This window comes from Chiloscyllium plagiosum, unplaced genomic scaffold, assembly GCF_037043375.1.
Source record: "Chiloscyllium plagiosum isolate Xiang-an unplaced genomic scaffold, Cpla_swu_hap1 HiC_scaffold_34, whole genome shotgun sequence".
Classification (NCBI taxonomy): domain Eukaryota; kingdom Metazoa; phylum Chordata; class Chondrichthyes; order Orectolobiformes; family Hemiscylliidae; genus Chiloscyllium; species Chiloscyllium plagiosum.
In genome coordinates, this window is record NW_028270172.1 from 46,144,103 (window position 1) to 46,162,671 (window position 18,569).

The following is an 18,569-nucleotide window of genomic DNA, read 5'->3' on the forward strand; positions in this document are numbered from 1 at the left end:
TAGGATAGTGAAAAAGGCATTTGTTATGCTTTCTTTTATTGGTCAGAGTATTGAGTACAGGAGTTGGGAGGTCATGTTGCGGCTGTACAGGATATTGGTTAGGCCACTGTTGGAATATTGCATGCAATTCTGGTCTCCTTCCTATCGGAAAGATGTTGTGAAACTTGAAAGGGTTCAGAAAAGATTTACAAGGATGTTGCCAGGGTTGGAGGATTTGAGCTATAGGGAGAGGCTGAACAGGCTGGGGCTGTTTTCCCTGGAGGGTTGGACGCTGAGGGGTGACCTTACAGAGGTTTACAAAATTATGTGGCGCATGGATAGGATAAATAGACAAAGTCTTTTCCCTGGGGTCGGGGAGTCCAGAACTAGAGGGCATAAGTTTAGGGTGAGAGGGTAAAGATATAAAAGAGACCTAAGGGGCAACATTTTCACGCAGAGGGTGGTATGTGTATGGAATGAGCTGCCAGAGGATATGGTGGAGGCTGGTACAATTGCAACATTTAAGAGGCATTTGGAGGGTAAATGAATAGGAAGGGTTTGGAAGGATATGGGCCGGTTGCTGACAGGTGGGACTAGATTGGGTTGGGATATGTAGTCGGCATGGACAGGTTGGACTGAAGGGTCTGTTTCCATGCTGTACATCTCTATGACTCGATGATGTCTCTGCAGTCTTTTTGGTTCTTCTGAGCTATGTGAATGCAATTGATCTGGATCAGGGTTTATCTTCTAAGTTGGATTGGTTTGATGCCACCTCTCGAAATATAACCAATAGAAATTAGAAACTTGATATGGGACCAATTCTGGCTATTGGAGGAAATGCGTTGACTGCTGTGCTCACTTCTGTGTGGGTTGAATCACCCTGCCTGTTACTGACTGGAAACAATGTGTATCTGGCAGAACCGATCTGTTCATAGTATTAATATTGTGGCTGCATTGGCAGGCTTTGAAAACCACCTCTTCCTGAAGAAATGTTGGAACCTTTAGAGGGTGATAATACCCCATTTAAGGTGTAGTATAAAATCGGACCATTTTGCCCACCATGTCAATTTCAGCTATTTGGAATACCTAACAGGTTACTACCATTCCTGTTCTTTCCATCTCATCCTGAAAATGATCATTTGAGTACAATTCCAGTTCTCTTTAGAAATTAAACTACTTAGTTTCCCTTTCATGTCTGTGTACTTCTGTTTATAATTAGCAAAATCTGTGACCTCTGATACTGATCCTCCTGGCGATGAAAACCATTTCTCCTGATTTGATTCTATTAAATCCCACTTCTTTGTTCTAAGGGAAAAAAAATCCCAGTTTATCTTGTTTTTTTCACAGATAACTGCTCTTGTGTTATGTTGATAAATCTTCTCTGGACCCCATTTAAAGCTTGATATCCTTCCTAAAGTCTGGTGTCTGGAATTGGACAGTATTTCCAACTGGAACCTTAACAATCAGAATAACCTCCTTACTTATTATGATGACATTGTTTTCTGCAGGCAAGTAAGTTTGGTTCATGGGCCCATGCTCAATTGATCAGCAGTGTAGACTTTGTATTCTAAGTGTTTGTTAACAGTTGCTCAGTGGTGCTCTGAAAGCAATTCGAGCACCTTTGATTATTAATTTCAGATCTCCTGATACAAATTTTGAAGATCCATTACTGAACTCATGGTCAATACCATGAGATTTTTCTTAAAATCCCCACTTGAAAAGATGTTCTTTAACAGCTTCTGTAACATGGTTGTAAATTATTGTTGGACAGCAAATTGAATGTACATCTTTGAGCAAATGTTCATAGATGATGTTGATTTAAAAAACAGTGGGTTCTGCAGTATATTATTGAAATGGCAGTTAAAGTCAGCAGTATTTTGAGCTTTAAATGTCTTTGTACTGGGCATATTCCTCTTGGGAAGTGTTGGCAAACAGAATTGGGTATGAAAGAACAAATCTACTTTTTAAAAATGTAGTATTAGGTGTGTGGTTGTTTCTCTGTTGAACTAGGTGAAATAAACAATCGCCATCTGTTGCTTTGCAAGGAACATATTTTTCAGAACTGCTCATACAAATGATTAAATTTGCTGTCTGGAATTTTCCTGTAATATGCTGTAAATGATTTCTCTGTAAACCTGCAGCACTGCAGCTAGGCAATGTACATTGTGTATGTCTCATTTAGTGCTCAGTGGAGACAGAAGTGCGTTCTCTGAATAGGAAGAAATTTTGGAAATGGTCATATACAGATTTTTCCTTCAGCTGTTAAATCATGGTCTATTGTGTTGACACCCTATTAGTTACAAATGAGGTATGGCAGACTGCAGTTTAGGCTTTATCCAAACTGCCATTTGAAAATCTGGATTTCAAAATAGTGAGCTAATGGGAAGTCCAAAGGACATAATTGATTATTTAATGTTGTAATTTCTTAGACTGTTTAAATATTCCAGTTGAAAAGATTAGTACTTCCATGTAACCTATTCTCTTCTGTTATTACTTTTGTTACAAAGACTTTTCATGTTTAATGTTATTTGGAGGACTTCGGTTTTTGAAGAATTGTGACAAGTGGATTTACTGTGTCTTATGAACATACATGCACTCATTTCTTTCAAGGAGGTCAATGAAAATTCCATGTGGATAGTGAAGACTTTTAAACCAGGCTTGTGTAAATGACATGAACAGATGACAACTCCTTGTTTTGCTATAATCACTTGTTTAGGGTTGTTTTGTGTAGAGTCTTGCTTTGGGAATGGTTCTTATTTTGTCTGGTTTGGTTAGAGAAAACTTGCTAAGCTGGCCAGTTGAGAACACACATTTCTGAAAAGAAAACCTTGTTGAATTCAGGGTGAAACCTGTTTGCTCTTTCTTTTAAAAGTATGTACTGAGTAAATTGTGTTTGTGTGACTTCAGAAACAAATGCCCATGATTAATGACTGGGTCACATATGCCAGAACATCAGAGCAATAGACTCAAACATCATGTGCTTCATCCTTTTGTCTTTAAAAATAACCCACTGTCCCAATTTATTTTTTGATTTCAGAAAGTTAATCCCTACCAGTAATCTGTTTTCTGTTTATTTTCCTGAAGAATGAATTGTGGAGTATTTGCATGTTTTTCTTAGAAACCTATGGAGGGATAATTATGTTTATTAAGACACTTGTTTAGAGCCTAAATGTATTTCATTATATTTTGTGATTCCTGTGGAGTGCTGGGACTAGATTGACAATGCAGTCCTTCAGACTTTCAGTCCTTCTTAATGATTATTTACGAAAAGTTTAATATTGTTAAAGTTCTGATACCATTGTTTGCAATGCATTTTAGAGTAGGTGATTTCCACAAAGGATTTCCACTCATTGTCCTCCATAAGTTGTTATTGACGCTCTTGTTCATTTTCTTTGTCGATTATATTATATTGAAGACATGTAATGTAAAATGTAATTTCCCTGTAATCTGCATTAGATGGCTTGAAATTAAGCAATTATTGGCTTCTAACATCATGGCTCAGTGCCTCACATTTGGCTTTCTGCACAAGGTCTCTCATACAGCATTGTGAAGGTTTTTGTGACATTGATTGATTGAGTGATAAATATTGACCAGGACACTTAGGTAACTCTTCTGCTCTTCAATATAGTGTTATGTAATATATAACACACACCTTAGGGAGCACATTAGAACTAAGGCTTGATGTTTGATCCAAAAGATCTTCCCTTGGACATTGAATCTGGTTGATCTAATCTGATTTTTTAATATCCATTTATTGAGTTTAATGTCATCTATAGATCATTGTATGACCAACATCTTCACCTCTGACACACTCCCCACTTCATAAGTTTGATTTTCTGACTGTGTATGTTTCCTTTGATTCAGTATATCTGTTAGTGGCAGTTGTTTTCTTGCTGGAACCAAGTTTTAAAAACAATTTCTTCAAACAAGTTTGTTAGTCATCTTGTTTCTTTCAAAGACTCAATATCCAATTCTTTTCTCCTATGGTCACTTAATTTTTTTTTCTATACCAAATGTGTACTGTTGCAATAAATGAAAGTTGTTAGAGTCATAGAGTCATACAGAATGTAAACAGCACCTTCAGCCAAATGCATCCATGCTGACCAGGTCTCCCAAACTGAACTAGTCCCGGATGTAGGTTTGCTTGCTGAGCTGGAAAGTTTGTTTTCAGACGTTTCATTGCCGTACTAGGTAACATCATCACTGAGCCTCTGGTTGAAGCACTGGTGCCAGGGCCAGCTTTCTATTTGTGTGTTTAGGGTTCCTTGGGTTGGTGACTTATTTTCATGTAGTGACGTCATTTCCTGTGATGCCATTTCCTGTTCTATTTCTTAGGGTGGTAAGTGGGTTCCAAGTCAATGTGTTTGTTGATAGAGTTCTGGTTGGAATGCCATGCCTTTAGGAATTCTTGTGCGTGTCTCTATTTTGGCTTGTCCTAGGATGGATGTGTTGTCTCAGTCGAAGTGGTGTCCTTCCTCATCTGTATGGAAGGATAGTAGTGAATGGGTCATGTCTTTTTGTGGCTAGTTGATGTTCATGTATCCTGGTTGCTAGTTTTCTGCCAGTTTGTTCAATGTAGTGTGTGTTACAGTTCTTGCAAGGTATTTTGTAAATGACATTAGTTTTGCTTGTTGTCTGTATAGGGTCTTTCAAGTTCATTAGCTGCTGTTTTAGTGTGTTGGTGGGTTTGTGGGCTACCATGATGCCAAGGGGTCTGAGTAGTCTGGCAGTCATTTCTGAGATGTCTTTGATGTAGGGGAGAGTGGCCAGGGTTTCTGGACGTGTTTTATATGCTTGTTTGTTGTTGAGAAATTAGTGGATTGTGTCCATTGGGTACCCGTTCTTTTTAAGTACACTTTGTAGGTGATTTTCCTCTGCTATGCGCAGTTTGTCTGTGTTGCAGTGCATGGTAGCTCTTTGAAATAATGTTCTGATGCAGCTTCGTTTGTGGGTGTTGGAATGATTGCTTCCGTAGTTCAGTATTTGGTCCATATGTGTTGTTTTCTTGTAGACGCTGGTTTGAAGTTCCCCATTGGCTGTTTGCTGTACTGTGACATCTAGGAATAGCAGTTTGTTGTTGTTGTTTTCCTCCTCTTTAGTGAATTTTATGCCAGTAAAGGTATTTTTGATGGTCTTGAAGGTTTCCTCTAATCTGTTTCATTTAGTGATGACAAAGGTGTCATTCATGTACAGATCCAAAGTTTGGGTTGGATGGTTGGCAGAACTGTTTGTTTGAGTCTCTGCATTACTGCCTCTGCTAAGAACCCTGATATCGGAGATCCCATAGGTGTTCTGTTGGTTTGTCTGTAGGTTTTGTTGTTGAAGGTGAAGCGGGTGATAAGATATAGGTCCATTAGCTTGATGATATTGACCTTGCTGATGATGTTAGTGGTATTTGGTGTATGTGTCTTTGGTTCTTCTTATAGTGTAGTCAGAGTTTCCTTGGCCAGGTTGATGTTGTTGAAAAAACTACTGTCATTTATAAAATACCTTGCAAGGACTGAAACAAACACTACATTGGACAAGCAGGCAGAAAACTAGCCACCAGGATACGTGAACATCAGCTAGCCACAAAACGACATGACTCACTCACTACTGTCCTTACATACAGATAAGGAAGGACACCACTTAGACTGGGTCTCACATCCATCCTAGGACAAGCCAAACAGAAATGCGCAACAGAATTCCTAGAGGCATGGCATTCCAACCGGAATTCTATCAACAAACACATTGACTTGGATCCCATTTACCACCGCCTGAGAAGAAGGACAGGAAATGATATTACCAATCCTAGGAAACCGAAACACACAAATAGAAAGTGGGCCATGCCACCAGTGCTTCATCCAGACACTCACTGATTATGTTACCCAGTATGGTGTTGAAATGTCTGAAAACAAACCTTCCAGCTCAGCGAACAAACCTACACCCAGAACCTCAACCTGAGCTACAAAACTTCTCAAAACTCGCTGAACTAGTCCCATTTGCCTGCATTTGGTCCTTATCCCTATAAACCCTTTCCTGTTTATATAAATGTCTAATTGTCTTTTAATTGCTGTTACCTTCCTGATATTTCAGAAACCTATCTACTCCTCCTTAAGCACTTAGTGTTCTAAAAATCTCTTAAGGTATACAATTCCACGAAATCAATTTTTAACTACCTGTCGTGGATGTTGTGTTCCATATTTCTATTTATTTTGTGCCAAGGTTTTCTCCCTGGGTTTCCTATTGAAGTTTTAAGCTGAGATTACTATCAATTCTGCCTGGAAACCAATTCATGAATTTGTTTTGTTTTGTTCATAGAGTATATATGTATAAAATATATGTTCATGTTGTCTGATGTTGCTACACCAGCTGTTGTGTATGTTGCATAAGACTTATTGTGTTTGTTTGATCAGTAGTGTCATGACTCAGTCCAACAATATATGAATGACTGACAGTACGGTAAAATTCTGGTTGGTTTAAACTGAATTTATTGCTCAAATTTTAAGTTATGTTCAAGTAAAAATTTCAATAGAAAATTAGATAATTATCTAGAGAGAAATTGGAGAGCTTTTGGGAAAAGTCTGGCTGAATGGGACTAGAATTTCTCTTGTAGAGAATTGGAATGGAAACAACGGGCTGAATACTCTCCTGTGTCAGCCACTTCGTGTGCATTCGCAAAACAGCACTGACAACCTCCTGTCAATTTAATAGTTGGCCAGTGCTGAGTGTTCCCTTAATCCGCATGATAATGAGTAGAGTACAGGAGAAATCTGTTTGGTAGGTCTAATATAGAGAAACCTCGATTATCTGAAGGACACAGGAGGGTGGTATCTTGTTCGGTTAATTGAATACTGGATAACATAGTTAGCCAAGCATCAGGACCTTGCGATCTTGTTCCGATAATCCGAAATTCGGTTAATCGAATGCCGGATAATCAAGGTTTCTCTGTATATATCTATAACCTCCTTACCAGTCTGTACTGGGGGGAGGAGGGAGGAGAAATGTTTCCTGTGCAGTTTGATTGGGAGTGGGCTTTCTCATGTGGTCTGTCTAGCTTGGAGGTTGGGTCTTTTTATATGGTCTACCACTGCAAGATCCTTTTGATTTTGACATTTATTTTTGGATAGCTGGTAATTGACATCTGAAGTTTCTACATATATCTGTTAACTTGGTGCACAATTCAATATTGTGCTGCTGTTGACCATACTCACTCTAAGCACCACTCTCCTATCACCTAAATGCAAACCTACATTTCCTTTTGGTTTGTTTTTCAAATTCTCGGTCATGAACAGCTGCAAACATCCCTATGTCTATAATTGCCTCGAGCTTTCATATGTAGAGGGCATCTCTGTTCCTGGAATTCTGGACTCCCGTGCTCCTCTACTTTTAGTTGCCCCATCATTGTTGTACTTTCATTTGCACAGGGTCCAAGTTCTGGAACCCCTCCCTACACCCCTCTGCCTATTCACCCTTCCTTCCTCCTTTAAGACATCTTTTACAACCTGAAGCAAACACAGTGCTGGAGAAACTCAGCTGATCTGGCAGCTTTTATGGAGAGAGAAACATTTAGCATTGAGAGTCTGGTCTGACTCTTCAACTGTAGAGGAATCAAACTGGACTTGAAACATTAACTTTGTAGGGGAAAACATGTAGAACAGTAATGGGGTTGTCTAAACATTATTGATAAAGCAGGAGATCTATATAACAAGGGAATGATAGTAACCATAATTGACTTTAATCGACATATAGACTAGGGAAACTACATCAGCAGTCACATTGTTGTTGCTAAAGTCCTGGAGTGTTTTTTTAAAAAAATTGTTTTGGACCACTGAGGAACCAACTAGGGAACAGGCTATTCTAGTTCTTACACCAAGCAATGATAATTTGTTATCATGTCAAGTTCTACTATGACTCTTCAGAATCTCTTGGAACCTTCCTCAATGACCAAGCATTTTTTGGCATTTGTGCTGTCACCTTATCTGGGTTAATCTCTCGCTTTGGTTTGTTCCTTGAAACATCTTGGAAAATTTCTTTTGGTTTAATTATGCTATTTTCTTTAAGTTGTAGACAAACTCATTCTGGTTATAATAGAGATGATGTTAGATATTTCTTGAGGGAAGAGAATGATATTGAGTGAAGCCATTTAGTAGCATTATTTGTCTGCCTATTTTTTCCCTCAAGTGATTTATTTAACTAGTAATCAAGAAACCTATTATTATGAAAATAAGTGCTTTAGCATGTTGAGTCTTTCTGCTTCAGGTGTAAAGTGTTGCAAAAGTTTGTAAAGATTTTTATCTTTTATAGTCACAAATTAATATGTTTAAGAAAAGCTTTTCTTTTCCATTATGGTGTGGCACTAAGCCAGATATGCTAGGGAGGTTCTTGGGTGGAACTCTGCTTTATGCTGAGCTGAAAACGAATGCTGCCATTGATCTAAACATTGCTGGGCAAAGTAGAAGAATGATTAATCCTTTACTTGGCATAGAAGAGCACCTGTTTTAATTGCTCCCTGCATCATATCTGCATAAAGAAAGTGGACATACTCCCTTGCACTCAACAAGAAAAAGGAGCTAGTCTTATTGACACCACTGTCTGATGTGTGATAGTTTGGGTGAAAATAAGGAAATAGCCTACATGTTCTGCATTGTTGCTCTGTTAAAATATCTCTCTCCCTCTCACTTTTGAAAATTTTCTTCAAATCACTTTAGGGTGCACTTGGTTTATGACTATTTTTTGGCTGTGAAGATGTCTTGTCCTCATGCATTGTCATTGATGTGAAGTGGCATTTGTGATCAAAGTGAGAGTTTGTTTTTACTCTAGAAAAGTTATTGTGGCCTTGTTTTGATTTTTTGCCAGGCAGCTTGGTTGTCATTGCCAACTTGTAGAAAACAGAAGGACACTGGACAAGCTGTATGTTGCCATTACAAAGTACAACATGTCTGTACGTAGAAAAGGGGGTGGGGGGAATTAGGTTGGTGACAGCTTGTCTGCAACTTGCATTTTTAAATCCTACCTGGGCAATGAACAAAACAAAATGTCTGGAAACATGTAATTGCATCTAGTAATTTATTTCCAATTAATTGGGCAAAACCAATTTTTCACTTGTATTGTCACCTCGGATCATTATTGTCCTTTTGTTTATATACCTGCCATATGCATTGGAGTCCCTTCGCAATTATTTGGTTTAATTTTCAGATTACTGAAATATGAGTACTCCTGTTTTTAAATACATTTGAAATTGCGGATTGCTTGCAAAAAGATATTGGACCTATAAAAAGCAATGCTGAAGCCAAGTTAGAATAGTGAAGCAAGGAGAGAGAAAACCTACAATGTTAATTTGTAGGATTGCTTCTAACAAATTTCCCTGGTAAACTGAAGCTGTGCGGTGATCACGTGAATCTTTTCAGGCTGAGCCACAGCAGATGTTAGCCTGACATGTAAAGGATGCAATTCTCAAAGGCTTGACTAGCCAGCCCGTGTACTAATTAGCAATAAATATGCCTTTTGTTTAAACTGCAGTTTTAAATCTGCATGTTTCCTTAAATTCCTAAAGTGAATACAGCTACTTCAGTTAAAATTGTAGCCTGTCTTGGACCGGAAGAGCTTGCTTGTTTTTTTAAAAAAAATCCAAGGCTCTGTTTGTATTCGCACCTCGGATTCCTTAAACCAGCGAGTTGCTTAGCTCACCTGGGTCATGTGGTGCAGCGTTCAACAGCAGTGAAGAATCAGGCTGAAGGAAGTGGAAATCAACGGGGGTTCATTTTGAATTCTGCTTTAGTGGCTCAGTAAACAGACCAGAAAATGCCATCGGCAGAGGCTGTGACGATGTCTACCATCCACCACCTGACCTCTACCACATTACAAGGTGCATGATCCGGGCAAAAATGTAGATTGTTGAAGAAAGATGTTGGGAAGGGTTGTGTACTGTTAAACTGTCACTGTTGATTTATTTTTTGATCTAAAGGAACGTTAGGTTACATAGATATGTAAAACAAGGGCTCAGCATATATGACTCCAGTAATTCTATAAATGATGGCTTGAATGCTCTGCAGCGTTTTTTTTTTCGAGATAATGTATAGCTTTTGACTGCCTTTGATATGCGTGCATTTAACTCATTCCTGTCGTGCAGCTAAACCAGCTCACTGTCTCCATTAATGCTCATCTTCATGGATGTGTTATGCACTGCTGCATTTTCATGTATATGGCATTGTGTTGATTTTGTCCCTTGATTTTAATTTTGTGTACTGTTAATATTTATGGCAGCAAGTGATGGCAGGGAAGCATTTGTTATTAATGATGAGCAGTGTCTGGACATCATGAATGCAGTATTTCATGCACTCACATGTTTCCTTTGTTAACATTCTTTGTTAACCCTTCAGAGCAATTTCATGACCAGGCAATTTTGTTGAGCAGAATGAACTCAAAAAAAAATCTCCTTCAGACAGTGGTGTCTCTACCACTGAAAACGAGTACGATGAACCAGTTTTTTTGTCAACAAATCTTGCAGCAGAAAGTCAACTCATTCGATTGATTTTACTAAAAAGGGACCTGTCCCCATGTACCACTATATAAAATGTAAAGTTTCTTTTTTTTGAAAGTGATGTATCTGTTGTCAGGATGAATTTGCCCAGATAGTGATAGTCTTTTAGATACTTATCCCTTGTGTATGAGCTGAGCGATGGGTTTCAGGGCTATTTGACTATTTATAGTACTCTCTTTACACTTGCAGCAAGAAATGTCATAATCCTGCACCTATTTTTCTCCTTAATCTAGGATTCTTGGGTTTGTTGGATATCTATTATGGCCCTTGCCGAAGTTTATGTGACTACCAATGCTAAAATGCTTAATTTAATCTGTTTGGGGATAGGAAAAGGGACTGCTGTAAATTATTCTTGCAGTTTAATATTCCAAAGCTGTGTAAAGGGAAAAACAATTTAAATATGCCACAGCTCTAAATGTATTTAACATATCCTTAGTTCATCATTTGACTGAGTCAATGTACCTGCCATCTTTACTGGCATTTTGAATATTAAGCATATACTTTGTTAATTGTATTTTCAAGTATGTAGAACAGGCCTTGCCTTTTCCAAATGAAATCTATTTTGCTTAACTTTATTTTACTTTCCCCCTGTATATTCATCCCCAAATTCTTCAGTATAATTTGAAAATCTCTTCAGGTGATGGCCAAACAGCAACACTCCTCTGGTATTTCACGCCAGTATTTCATTTTTTGAAAATGGCTTTGGAGAGTATGGGTTATTTATTTGGTAACTGAAGCGACAAGAGCTGAATTAGAAAGTACCTTTACTCGATATCCATGTTTGCAATATGTTAGCAAGAGTCAAAGATGATAATTAGATACAGGAGCCAAAGGCCTTGAACACAAGGTCCCAGTGTGGGGGCACGACTAGGCTGTGTTGTTTCGCGACATACAGAATTTGGAACTTATTTGCAATGCCTTATCACTTCTTTTACTCAGCGTTATGAAGGTGTGGACCTACTAATCAGAGGTCATGAAGAGGTATTGAATCTGCTTTCCATTGAGACTGAGAAGGGTAAGAGAAGATCCAATACTGAAGGGCTTTCATGATGGAATGATAGGGAGGGATTGTTACTGTGTTGTGGTCATTTTATGGGGATCAGAGGATTCTGTGCAAATACATTTCCCCTCATTAGGAATTATGTGATGAAGTAGGGTCAGGTTTGAATTCATCACCTGAAGAATTTGGGTGAGGTTTTAGAACGTGGAAGTTTGTCAAAGGGAGGTGTTGAGGCGGAGGCAACTGTGTTCTTTTTATAAGACGTATTAGCTAAACTGCAGGGAGATGTATGGTTGTGTGGTGAGTGGGATTAGTTCTTGACTGCTCCAATAAAGCTTGACACTGAGAATGGGTCAAATGTTTGCTTTCTGTGTTGCAAGTTTTCTGGTTTCTGTTGAGTTGAATGTTAAGATAGATTCTGATAAGAAAATATTTGGGCTTAACCATTGAAGAAGTCCCTGCAAGTACTCCAGGAAAAGAGGATTTGTGACACCATTGCTTTGTAAATCACACAAAAGAGCTCTAGTGAAAGGTTTATCTGTTTTCTGGTTTAATACTTCTGTGCAGCACTATTCACTAGTATATAGTTTACATGGGAATGGAAATTCTCTTAAAATAACCATTCAAATTGGATTATTGATCAGTTGCATTTCAAGTTGCTTAGGTTTAACTACAAAATTAATTTTCTTAGATTTGTTTATTCCCTTATGCCAGCATTTCTGTAAACTGTTGAATATAATAGCATAAACTATTTAAGTTTCTGGATTTGTTCATCCTTCAGTTTTGTGGCTAAACCCGATAACAGTAGGAGCAATTCTTTTGCCCTACTTGCCAAGCCCCGCCTCCTCTTGATGGTGCAGTCTCCTGATTGCTGTGTATCTAGATTAGTGGTGCTGGAAAAGCACAGCAGTTCAGGCAGCATCCGAGGAGCAGTAAAATCAACGTTTCGGGCAAAAGCCCTTCATCAGGAATACAGGCAGAAAGCCTGAAGGGTGGAGAGATAAATGAGAGGAGGGTGGGGCTGGGAAGAAAGTAGCATGGAGTACAATAGGTGAGTGGGGGAGGGGATGAAGGTGGTAGGTCGGGGGGGGGGAGAGAGGGTGGAGTGGATAGGTGGAAAAGAAGATAGGCAGGTAGGACAAGTCATGGGGACAGTGCTGAGTTGGAAGTTTGGAACTAGGGTGAGGTGGGGGAAGGGGAAATGAGGAAACTGTTGAAGTCCACATTGATGCCCTGGGGTTGAAGTGTTCTGAGGTGGAAGATGAGACGTTCTTCCTCCAGGCATCTGGTGGTGAGGGAGCGGCGGTGAAGGAGGCCTAGGACCTCCATGTCCTCGGCAGAGTGGGAGGGGGAGTTGAAATGTTGGGCCACAGGGCGGTGTGGTTGATTGGTGCGGGTGTCCCAGAGATGTCCCCTAAAGCGCTCTGCTAGGAGGCGTCCAGTCTCCCCAATGTAGAGGAGACCACATTGGGAGCAACGGATACAATAAATGATATTGGTGGATGTGCAGGTAAAACTTTGGATGTGGAAGGCTCCTTTGTTGCTGTGTATGCCCTGGGGCTGCTTGCATACTAGGTCTAACAAACCTAAGACAGGCTCTCATAAGTTGTTTGGTCTATACAGCTTTTCCCTAAAAGCCAGTGAGGGCAAAACTATTTACTAGACCTGCACATATTGACTGAATTGCTGGCTTCTAGGATACATGGGCACTTTTTAATATATCTTTTGGAGACTCATGGTAGTTTGTGGACTTTTGGAATTGGGAACACCACATGGTTCTCGTCTTTATCAACAATTTTGACTTGAATTTTACAAACAAATTTAACTGTTGATTTTCTGGAAACATCTGGCAAATCAATTTGAAAATCCGCAATTTTTGAAACTTGGTTGCACAATACTCATGAAGTAACAAGTGAGTAAAGAATAAACTACCGAATTAAAATACAGTCTAGCAAATCTGGAAGCCTGGCATTCAGTGCCCACCTTCTTATTAGAATACAAGATATGCAATAGATTGTTTAAAAAGCATAGATCCCTTATTAGGCATTTGCTCAAAGAGTGGAATTGTGTTGTGTGTAGTATGTGGAGTAGCTGCAAAATATTGTCTTTTTAATCTTTAGGTCACTTGGGGTACTGTTGCCTCAGAATTGAAAAGTTGTGGGTGTAAATTGTATTCTAAGCCTTGGAACTAGACTGCATTAGTACCAAGTGGGAACGATGCATTTTAGAACATAGAACATTACAGCGCAGTACAGGCCCTTCAGCCCTCTGCACCAAGCTGTGAAACAAATCTGAAGCTCATCTAACTTAAACTATTCCATTTTCGTCCATATGTCTATCCAATGATCATTTAAATGCCCTTAAAGTTGGTGAGCCTACTATTGTTGCAGGCAGTACGTTTCACGCCCCGCTACTCCCTGAGTAAAGAAACTACCTCTGACATCTGTCCTATATCTATCACCCCTCAATTTAAAGCTTTAGATTAGATTAGATTAGATTACTTTACAGTGTGGAAACAGGCCCTTCGGCCCAACAAGTCCACACCGACCCGCCGAAGCGCAACCCACTAACACGGGAAATCTGGCATGGCCAATTCACCTAACCTGCACGTCTTTTGGACTGTGGGAGGAAACCCACGCAGACACGGGGAGAATGTGCAAACTCCACACAGTCAGTCGCCTGAGGCGGGAATTGAACCCGGGTCTCTGGTGCTGTGAGGCAGCAATGCTAACCACTGTGCCACCATGCCGCCCAGCTATGCCCCCTCATGCTAGCCATCACCATCCGAGAAAAAAGGCTGTCACTGTCCACCCTGTTTAATCCCCTGATTATTTTATGTCTCAATTAGGTCACCTCTCATACTACTACTCTCCAATGAAAACAGCCTCAAGGTCCCTCAGCCTTTCCTCATAAGATCTTCCCTCCATACCAGGCAACATCCTAACAAATGCCTCTGAACCCTTTCCAAAACTTCCACATCCTTCCTATAGTGCAGTGACAGAACTGTTTGCAATACTTCAAGTGTGGCTGCACCAGAGTTTTGTACATCTGCAGCATGACCTCGTGGTTCCGAAATTCGATCCCTCTATTAATAAAAGCAAACACACCATTTGCCTTCTTAACAACCCTATAAACCTAAGTGGCAACTTTGAGGGATCTAGGTACCTGGACACTGAGATCTCTCTGCTCATCTACATTACCAAGAATCTTGGTCAGTCGTTTGCATTCCTGTTACTCCTTCCAACTGTTACTCCTTCCAAAGTGAATCATCTCTCACTTTTTCGCATTAAACTCAATTTGCCATGTCCATTTTGTTATCTTTCAATTTTTATCAAACAACCCACATAATTGGAATGAATAAACTTTATCTTTGCCATATAGTTCTTTGTTCTGTGACAAGAAGGACTCAATCCATAGATTAAACCTTCAGTTTCAATCCAGGTCTCAGCCTCTTGAATGGGTTAGTTGATTTTTTGCTGCTGTTTACTGCTTGGGAAACATTCAAGTTGCTAAGAGTCAGATTGTTAGGCTCTTTTTTTTGAGATTCTTACACACTTGATGTGACTGCAAGACACTTCTGTGAACAGCCAAACTTGATTAAGCAAGTTCAGGCTTTGGAGGAACCCTTAACGCTGCTTCGTAAACATTGTGAAGCAGTGTCTCTCTGAACAAAGGAACCAGTTCTTCCTTTATACAAAATTTTTACATCACAGTCAGTAATGCCCACAAGACAACCACCAGCCACACACTCACAGTCACATGCCACTGAAGACTTGACCATTTCCAGAAACAATGTAATTGAGATCATTCCTGAATGGCAAGATCTGTTGTAAATTGTTTTTTTTTTAAACTGCAGGGTGTAGTCAGAATTTTAATTTCAATGTTCTTATTGATTCTGAATAGGAGATGACCATGTCAATTTTTTTACATTGTACCTGCAAGACAGAGAAACCTACCACCCTAACCTCGGGGCATCCAATTTCTTGCAGGTCAGCAGAGCAAATTAACCCCTTAATATCTCAAGATCGAGCTCCCTTGAGAGTTCAAGCTGGCTGTACATGCTATGGAGAATGACAGCCTCAGCCTCAGAACTTTTGCCCACCACCTGTTTCTGGCATGATTAATCTTTATAAGCTTATGTTTCCATCACAATTTTTAGAGGTAGTATACCTACTGATGTGTACTTAATGAGTCTGGAAATATCTTTTCCAGCTAACACTACTTTATTGATGGGTCTCCATCCCTGCTGCCATGAGTGATTTTAGAATATTGCCAATCCATTCAAAATAAATGGCCTAGGGTTACAGCCAGCAGTAAAACAGTGCCAATCAGAAAATCTAGGCAGGTATCTTTCAGGTAGCCATTTTTAGTTGAAAAGCAAACTAAACCGCTATAAGGTCACCCCATATCCCCCAACGTTCCAGGGAAAACAGCCCCAGCCTGTTCAGCCTCTCCCTGTAGCTCAAATCCTCCAACCCTGGCAACATCCTTGTAAATCTTTTCTGAACCCTTTCAAGTTTCATGACATCCTTCCAATAGGAAGGAGACCAGAATTGCACGCAATATTGCAAAAGTGGCCTAACCAATGTCCTGTACAGCCGCAACATGACCTCCCAACATCTATACTCAGTACTCTGACCAATAAAGGAAAGCATACCAAATACCGCCTTGACTATCCTACCTACCTGTCACTCCACTTTCAAGGAGCTATGAACCTGCACTCCAAGGTCTCTTTGTTCAGCAACACTCCCCAGGACCTTCCCATTAAGTGTATAAGTCCTGCTAAGATTTGCTTTTCCAAAATGCAGCACCTCACATTTATCTAAATTAAACTCCATCTGCCACTCCTCAACCCAATGGCCCATCTGATCAAGATCCTGTTGTAATCTGAGGTAACCTTCTTTGCTGTCCAGTACACCCCCAATTTTGGTGTCATCTGCAAACTTACTAATTATACCTCTTAAGGTCACATCCAAATCATTTATATCGATGATGAAAAGTAGAGGACCCAGCACTGATCCTTGTGGCACTCCACTGGTCACAGGCCTCCAGTCTGAAAAATAACCCTCCACCACCATCCTCTGTCTTCTACCCTTGAGCCAGTTCTGTATCTACTAATCAAAACCAAGAGTAGAAACTGTAAATCACAGGCCCTGATGTACTGCTTTGTACACCCTTCTGTCCTACGCCCTGATCAAATCACACCCTTAACTATGTCCATAGAACAGACTATATTGGACTTGGTATTGTGTAGAGTAACGGGATTTGAATTAATTGACTCCAGAGTAGGAGCGACCATGACATGATTGAATTGTACATCCAGTTTGAAAGAGAGAAGGATTGGTCCAAGACTTTTATTTTAAACTTAATGGCAATTTGTGGGTGTGAAAACTTAGCGAGCCAAGGTGAACTATGAAATAAGGCGCAGGAATTAATCAGTGGAGGTGTAGTGTCAGGCATTTAAAGATATATTTCAGAATAAGTGCAGTCCTGATATAAAGAAAATTCCAAGGGTGATCCACCACATGGTTAAGTAAAGCAGTGAAGAAAAGTATCATACTTGAGACAGTACGATTGTACAAAGATGAGTGGCATGTCAGAGGACTGTTTATAATTGAAAGAGCACTACAAAATTCCATGCAGGAACTGCCACAAACACTACGTAGGACAAACAGGAAGAAAGTTAGCCACCAGGAGACACGAACACCAGCTAGCCACAAAAAGACACGACCCTCTCTCCCTCGTAGCCCTACACACGGATTGAAAAAAGCCACCATTTCGACTAGGACAACACATCTATCCTGGGACAGGCTAAGCAAAGACATGCCAGAGAATTCCTAGAGGCCTGGCACTCCAACCACAACACCATAAAAAAACACATAGATCTAGATACCATCTATCAACCTCTCAGAAAATGAACAGGAAATGACATCACCACAAACCCCAGGAACCCCAGCCAGGACAAACATATGAATAGAAAGCAGGAGACAACAGCTTCGCTTCACTTGGAGGTTGCCACTGATGATGTTATCTAGCCAGGTAATGAAACGTCTGGATATCAAACCTACCGCTCAGCGGGCAAACCTACACCCTAAAAGCACTAGAAAATGATTAAAAGATCAATCAGGACAAATAAATTAGAGAACAATAGCTAGCTGGCTAGAAATGTAAAAACAGCAAGAGGTATTATGAGACTGTATCTCTTTATTTCTGTTTCTAATTGAGGACGGAAATGAGAAAATAAGACCATGAAACTCTGGGCAGAATTAGCCCATTCAGCCTAGCAAGTCTGCTCTGCCATTTAATCGTGTTTCTCAACCCAATTCTCCTGTCTTCTCATAATGCTTGATCCCCTTACCAATCAAAAAAATCTATCTCTATCTCTGTCTTAAATGTACTCAGTGACTTGGCTTCCACAGCCCTCCTGTGGTAGTCAGTTCCATAGTTAACCACTCTATGACTAAAGAAATTCCGACTCATCTCCATTCTGAAGGGTCATCCCGTCATTCTGAGGCTGTGCTCTCATGTCCTAGTCTCTTCTAGTGGAAACTTCATCTCCGTGTCCACTTTATCTAGGTATCTTAGTATTTTATAAATTTGAATCCGATTCCCCTCATTCTTGTGTACATCCATTGTGTACAAACCCAGAGTCCTCAACTGGTCGTCATATGAAAATCCCTACATTTCTGGGATCGTTCTTGTAAACCTTCAATGGACCTTCTCCAATGACAGTACAGCTTCCCTTAGATATGGGGCCCAAACTTTTCACAATATTACAAATGCGATCTGACTAGAGCGTTATACAGCCTCCGCAGTACATCTCTGCTCTTGTATTCAGGCTTCTTGAAATGAATCCTAACATTGCATTTGCCTTCCTAACTGCCAACTGAACCTGTGCTAACTTTGAGAATCTTGAACTAGGATACCCAAGTCCCTTTGTGCTTCAGATTTCCAAAGTCCTTCCCCATTTAGGAAATAGTCTGCACCTCTAGTGTATGATGCATTACCTCTCACTTTCCCGCATTGTATTCCATCTGTCACTTCTTTGTCCACTCTCTTAGCCTGTCT

At 39.9% G+C, this 18,569-nt stretch overlaps 1 protein-coding gene across 2 annotated transcripts in view; it reads left to right on the forward strand.

Moving 5' to 3' along the window:
- Positions 1 to 18,569, forward strand: part of jarid2b (jumonji and AT-rich interaction domain containing 2b) — a 458,793-nt gene that overhangs the window by 217,752 nt on the left and 222,472 nt on the right. The window contains exon 1 of one of the 2 annotated variants that reach the window (XM_043719075.2): positions 9,807 to 9,826. The exons of the other annotated variant lie outside the window; for it this stretch is intronic. The gene's annotated coding sequence lies outside the window, so the exon portion shown is untranslated. Of the gene's footprint in view, positions 1 to 9,806; positions 9,827 to 18,569 lie in introns of those variants that run through there. 2 annotated transcript variants of the gene reach the window in all.